Here is a 7,418-nt window from a genome sequence, read left to right as displayed (position 1 = left end):
ACAGGTTTGTAGGTTAATTGGCTTGGTAAATGTTAAAAAAGTGGGTGTGGGATAGTGTTAATGTGCTGGGGATGGCTGGTCGGCGCGGACCCGGTGGGCCGAAGGGCCTGTTTCCATGCTGTATCTCTAAACTAAACTAAACTAAACTAAACTAAACTAAACTAAACTAAACTCAGTGGGACAGGCAGCATCGCTGGAGAGAAGGAATGGGTGACGTTTTGGGTCGAGACCCTTCTTCAGACTCTTTGAGGTTAGAGTAGGCAAGGGGAGTGGAAATGTTTAGGCGGTTGATGTCACGCCGGCAGTTATAACCATATAACCATATAACAATTACAGCACGGAAACAGGCCATCTCGGCCCTACAAGTCCGTGCCAAACAAATTTTTTTTCCCCTTAGTCCCACCTGCCTGCACTCATACCATAACCCTCCATTCCCTTCTCATCCATATGCCTATCAGAATTTATTTTTAAATGATACCAATGAACCTGCCTCCACCACTTCCACTGGAAGCTCATTCCACACCGCTACCACTCTCTGAGTAAAGAAGTTCCCCCTCATATTACCCCTAAACTTCTGTCTCTTAATTCTGAAGTCATTTTCCCTTTGAGAATCCTCCCTATTCTCAAAGGGAAAAGCTTGTCCACATCAACTCTGTCTATCCCTCTCATCATTTTAAAGACCTCTATCAAGTCCCCCCTCAACCTTCTGCGCTCCAGAGAATAAAGACCTAACTTATTCAACCTATCTCTGTAACTTAGTTGTTGAAACCCAGGCAACATTCTAGTAAATCTCCTCTGTACTCTCTCTATTTTGTTGACAACAAAACAAGTTAGAATTAAAGAGGCCTGGAGAGGGTCAAAGGCCGTTCTGGGGAGTCCAAGATGAGGGGGTCCGTTAGAGACGGGAGAAGGGGGTCATCACTGGGTGGTGAGGACTCCTAGGTGGAGGGGGCTGTTGACCCCCAGCAGGACCAAAAACAAGACCTGTCAAAGGGCGGATGAGCTCCTAGCGAGCCAACGACCATCCACACTTCAGTAGAAGTTGAGATCACTGTCGTACACGGCATTGTAAGGAATGATGATATAGCACACACACACCAAAATCCTGGACTTCCAGCGGCGGAAGTCCGCAGGATCTGGAGGACAGAAATGTGTGGTGCGTCCGTCACCGTTCCCGTCGGAAACCAGCGCTGGATGTATTCAAGAGAGAGTTAGATAGAGCTCTTAGGGCTAATGGAATCAAGGGTTATGGGGAGAAAGCAGGATCGGGGTACTGATTTTGGATGATCGACCATGATCATCTTGAATGGCCGTGCTGGCTGGAAGGGCCGAATGGCCTAGTCCTGCACCTATTTTCTATATTTCTAGAAGGTAGACACAAAATGCTGGAGTAACTCAGCGGGTGAGGCAGCATCTCTGGAGAGAAGGAATGGGCGACGTTTCGGGTCTCTGCAGTTCATTCTTACACATTCTATGTTTCTATTACAATTGACCCATTTACAGTGTATAGATACATGATAAGGGAATAACGTTTAGTATCCACCCACTCAGGCATGTGTTATCATTGCAAGTGGCAACATGGACATTGCCATGAGAGTTGCCAAAGGTCCATCCATGTTAGACACCAAACTGCTTGCAAACCTGAGCTGAATTTTCCATCCCAAGAACAGGTGAACCAAGATTTACTGAAAATCAGAAAACCACAGATGCTGGAAGTCTATAATAAAACTGAAAAATATACCGGATGCATTCACCGGTTCAGGCAGCATCTGCGGAAAGAGAAACGGTCAACATATCAGGTTGTAAACCTAGGAGCTGAAACGTTAAGCGCACAAAAACAGAAGCGCAAGCAGAGGTCCACCTGACCCTGTGTCCTGCCCTATGATTCAACATGATCATGGCTGATCCGCCTCAGGTCTCAAGTCAGCTCTTATTATCCTGATCTTTCAAAGTTGATCTCCATCTATACATAACTAAAAGTCTTATCTTGTATGTATGTTCCTGAAATACAGCCAAAACGGTACAGGATAGCGCTACAATTTTAGGGGCGCCTGACTCACCATTCGCCTGCAGTGTGCAGTATCAAGTTTCGTTATATTTTTTAAAGTAATTCACTTAATCAACGTCAATGAACTTTATACTGTGATTGGGACAAGTTTCATCGTGGCAGTCGCGTCTGCGCAGTGCGCTCCCATTTGCTGGGCCCGCTATCCGCGCATGCGCAGTCGGGGGAGGGTTGCCGGGCCGGGGGGCAGCGCGCCCAGAAGGAACGAAGGCACAGAATTTCAAATCACTGATCGTCTCGAGGATCTCTGGCGTCCCAACGGGGCCACGGGTCGTCTAGTCCTCTTTAAATACCTCCAGTGATCTTGCCTCCACAATTCACCAAGATGGAAGGTGACAGAAAGTCCTCACCCTGTGTATGAGGACATTCCCTCACAACTCGATTACAAATGACTGCCCCATTATTTTGAATCCATTAGCACCCAACAAAAGCTTTTCACTGTACCTCAGTACACGTGACAATAAACAAAACTCGTTCGAGATTCTCTCGCTTGGAAACACCCTGACATTTAACTGCTATGCCTCCTTAGAAATCTATATTTCAATAAGAACACCCTAAATTCTTATAAACTCCGGAGAATATGGACCTATCCTCTTTAGTTTTTTAGGACAGTTTCTTCCCAGCTGTTATCAGACAACTGAACCATCCTATCACCAATTACAGAGCGTTCCTGACCTACCATCCACCTCATTGGAGACCCTTGGACTATCTTTAATCAGACTTTTCTTGGCTTCATCTTGTACTAAATGGTTTTCCCTTTATCCTGTATCTGTACATTGTGGGCGGCTTGATTGTAATCGTGTATATAGTCTTTCCGCTGACATGTCACAGAAAAGCTTTTCACCGCCCCTCGTTACACGTGACAATAAACTGAACTAAACCATTTGTGAAAGGGCAATCCTCTCATTCCAGTAATTAGCCCAGCGAATATCCTTTGGACTGTTCCAATTTGAATTAGGAGAACCAACACTGTACATAATACATTAGGCTCAGCCTCAATAGCATCCTGTACAGATTTTAAAGTTCCATAGTAAATACAAAAATGCCATTTGCTTAATTACTTGCAGCACCTGCACACTAGTTTTTTTACATTTTATGCACAAGAACTTTCTGACCGTCACTCATTTAAACTCTCTCACCATTTACATAATGTGTGGGAGGAAACCAGAGCATTCGGAGAAAAACCCACGCGGTCACAGGGAGAACGTACAAACTCCGTACAGACAGCACCCATAGTCAGGATTGAACCCGGGTCTCTGGTGCTGCAAGGCAGCAACTCTGCCACTGTGCTGCCCAAATCTTCTTTTATTTAAAACTTTAGTGTAGAAACTCGCAGATGCTGGTTTGTACACAAAAGAGTCTGAGGAAGATCCCAAACCGAAACGTCATCTATCCACGTTCTCCAGAGATGCTGCCTGACCCGCTGAATTCCTCCAACACTTTGTGTTGGTCTTTATAACAAGTTGGCATGTTGGCCTTTATAACAAGAGGAGTCGAGTATAGGAGCAAAGAGGTCCTTCTGCAGTTGTACACAGCCCTAGTGAGACCACACCTGGAGTATTGTGTGCAGTTTTGGTCCCCTAATTTGAGGAAGGACATTCTTACTATTGAGGGAGTGCAGCGTAGGTTTACAAGGTTAATTCCCGGGATGGCGGGACTGTCATATGCTGAGAGAATGGAGCAGCAGGGCTTGTACACTCTGGAGTTTAGAAGGATGAGAGGGATTCTCTTATTGAAACATATAAGATTTTTAAGGGTTTGGACATGCTAGGGGCAGGAAACATGTTCCTGATGTTGGAGGAGTCCCGAACCAGGGGCCACAGTTTAAGGATAAGGGGTAAGCCATTTAGAACAGAGACGAGGAAACACTTTTACTCACAAAGAGTTGTGAGTCTGTGGAATTCTCTGCCTCAGAGGGCGGTGGAGGCAGGTCAACTGGATGCTTTCAAGAGAGGGTTAGATAGGGCTCTTAAAAATAGCGGAGTCAGGGGATATGGGGAGAAGGCAGGAACGGGGTACTGATTGGGGATGATCAGCCATGATCACATTGAATGGCGGTGCTGGCTCGAAGGGCCGAATGGCCTCCTCCTGCACCTATTGTCTATTGTGTCCTTTCTCCTTTACCCTTTGCCCCACTCACCGTACAGCTATGCTTGGTTGTCTTTCCGCACGTGCTGCCTGATCACCTAGGTGTTTCCAGCGCTTTCTGCTTTAAGGTTTGACACGGGATGCAGTGTGTTCTTATGAAAAACCCCTTCCATGCCAGTGTTTACGTCGCACTTTAAAAGGTCTCGGCAGCCTTGTTAGTTAGTGTTGCCAACTTTGCTGAAGCATCCTCGAATTGGGAGACCGAAATTGGTCCTTCACTATCCATAGTTGCTGAATGAAAGATGGATTACAGGGCTGCCAGAAGCTATATTGTAGGGTTTTTCAGGTGACTGTTTTTTCTCGAGTGTACCTGATCATCACCTGCAATAATCTTGTGAACCTTTTGTGTACCAATGCCTGAAATGCTGGAACGAACTCAATCAATGTGAGCTTCATGAACAGCACCATCTCAGTTGAACTAAACTCAACAGGCATGCCTATTACTCAAGGTGTTACACAGTGTTCAGTTCAGTTTAGAGACACAGCGTGGAAACAGGCCCTTCGGCCCACAGTGTCCGCACTAACTAGCGATCCCCGCACATTAACACTTTCCGACACACACTTGGGACAATTTTTACATTTACCAAGCCAATTAGCTTACATACCTGTACGTCTTTGGAGTGTGGGAGGAAATCGAAAATCTCGGAGGAAACACACGCAGGTCACAGGGAGAACGTACAAACTCCGTACAGACAGCACTCGGAGTCAGGATCGAACCCGGGTCTCTGGCGCTGTAAGGCAGCAACTCAACCGCTGCGCCACTAGTGTCATAGTGTCATAGTCATGCAGCACGGAAGCAGGCCCTTCGGCCCAACTTGCCCAAGATGACTTGTCTACGCTCATCCCACCTGCCCGCTGACTAACACAAACGTTTATTTACAACACGCACATGCACAGACACACACACACACGCACACACACACACACACATACACACACACACACACACACACACGCACGCACACACACACACACACACACACACACACACACACACACACACACACACACACACACACACACACACACACACACACACACACACACACATACACACACACACACACACACACACACACACACACACACGCACGCACACACACACACACACACACACACACACACACACACACACACACAGACACACACACACACGTACACACACACACACACACACACACACACGCACACAACACACACACACACACACACACACACACACACACACACACACACACACACACAACACACAGACACACACACACACACACACACACACACACACACACACACCACACACACACACACACACACACACACACACACACACACACACACACACACACACACACACACACACACACACACACACACACACACACACACACACACACACACACACACACACACACACACACACACACACACAGAAGTGTGGTCCCATTATCCATTATACAGAAGCCAAACAACTCCTTTAAGTCAAAGCCCTCATGGCCTCTGAACAAGTAAATCCAGATCCAATTTTCTTTTTATTGCAGGATTATCAGTTTTCTGGCCAATGTCGTTTTTGCACATTTACTGCAGGGATGATAGAATTAATCAAATTCTGCTTTTACAGCCAAGTGGTTTTGTAACATCTTCCCCACACAGTTGCCCATGAGAATACGTCCATTTTCTGTGACACACTGTTGCTCTGGTTGAATGTGAGCCTGGTTTTTATAGCACCCCAGGCTGCCGCAGAGCAGCTTTACAGCCAATTCTGTTGTCGTGCACTCTGTAGCTGCTAGAACATGACAATGTCCCCAAAACTGGAATTTGATGAAGACCAAGATTATTCATTTGATTGGCAATGGCTGAGGATAAAAAATAAATCCAGGGAAGCAGGGCAGCCCGGTGGCGCAGCAGTAGAGTTGCTGCCTTACAGCACCAGAGACCCAGGTTCGATCCTGACCACGGGTGCTGTCTGTACAGAGTTTGTACGTTCACATCATGAAAAAAAAGGAGGATGCTAGGAGACTGCAAGGTGACTTGGATAGGCTGGGTGAGTGGGCAAATGTTTGGCAGATGCAGTATATTGTGGATAAATGTGAGGTTATCCATTTTGGTGGCAAAAACAGGAAAGCAGACTATTATCTAAATGGTGGCTGACTAGGAAAAGGGGAGATGCAGCGAGACCTGGGTGTCATGGTACACCAGTCATTGAAAGTAGGCATGCAGGTGCAGCAGGCAGTGAAGAAAGCGAATGGTATGTTAGCTTTCATAGCAACAGGATTTGAGTATAGGAGCAGGGAGGTTCTACTGCAGTTGTACAGGGTCTTGGTGAGACCACACCCGAGTATTGCGTACAGTTTTGGTCTCCAAATCTGAGGAAGGACATTATTGCCATAGAGGGAGTGCAGAGAAGGTTCACCAGACTGATTCCTGGGATGTCAGGACTGTCTTATGAAGAAAGACTGGATAGACTTGGTTTATACTCTCTAGAATTTAGAAGATTGAGAGGGGATCTTATAGAAACGTACAAAATTCTTAAGGGGTAGGACAGGCTAGATGCAGGAAGATTGTTCCCGATGTTGGGGAAGTCCAGGACAAGGGGTCACAGCTTAAGGATAAGGGGGAAATCCTTTAAAACCGAGATGAGAAAAAACTTTTTTCACACAGAGAGTGGTGAATCTCTGGAACTCTCTGCGACAGAGGGTAGTTGAGGCCAGTTCATTGGCTATATTTAAGAGGGAGTTAGATGTGGCCCTTGTGGCTAAGGGATCAGAGGGTATGGAGAGAAGGCAGGTACGGGATACTGAGTTGGATGATCAGCCATGATCATATTGAATGGCGGTGCAGGCTCGAAGGGCCGAATGGCCTCTACTCCTGCACCTATTTTCTATGTTTCTATGTTTCTATGACCCATGTGGGTTTTCTCCGAAAACTTTGGTTTCCTCCCGCACTCCAAAGACGTACAGGTTTGTAGATGAATTGGCTTGGTTATAAATGTAAAATTGACCCTAGTGTGTGTGTGTGTGGGCACTGGTCAGTGTTAATGTGCGGGGATCGCTGGTCGGAGCGAGGGCTGCCAACCTTCTCACTCCCAAATAAGGGACAAAAGGTCAAAATACGGCACAAATTCGCGACGGCAATTCGTTGACCAACTGGGCCGTGGCTGGGCGAATGATGAATTTGCCCGGGTGTTGGACTGCACACAAAGCCCAGC

At 46.6% G+C, this 7,418-nt stretch overlaps 1 protein-coding gene across 1 annotated transcript in view; it reads left to right on the top strand.

The window, feature by feature from the left end:
• cacna1ia (calcium voltage-gated channel subunit alpha1 Ia) overlaps positions 1-7,418 on the top strand; it is a 184,674-nt gene that overhangs the window by 76,001 nt on the left and 101,255 nt on the right. The gene's annotated exons all lie outside the window — the stretch shown is intronic.

This window comes from Leucoraja erinacea, chromosome 37 (genome assembly GCF_028641065.1).
Source record: "Leucoraja erinacea ecotype New England chromosome 37, Leri_hhj_1, whole genome shotgun sequence".
Classification (NCBI taxonomy): Eukaryota; Metazoa; Chordata; class Chondrichthyes; order Rajiformes; family Rajidae; genus Leucoraja; species Leucoraja erinaceus.
Note: the sequence above shows the minus strand (reverse complement) of the source record. Positions and strands in the feature narration are given on the sequence as shown.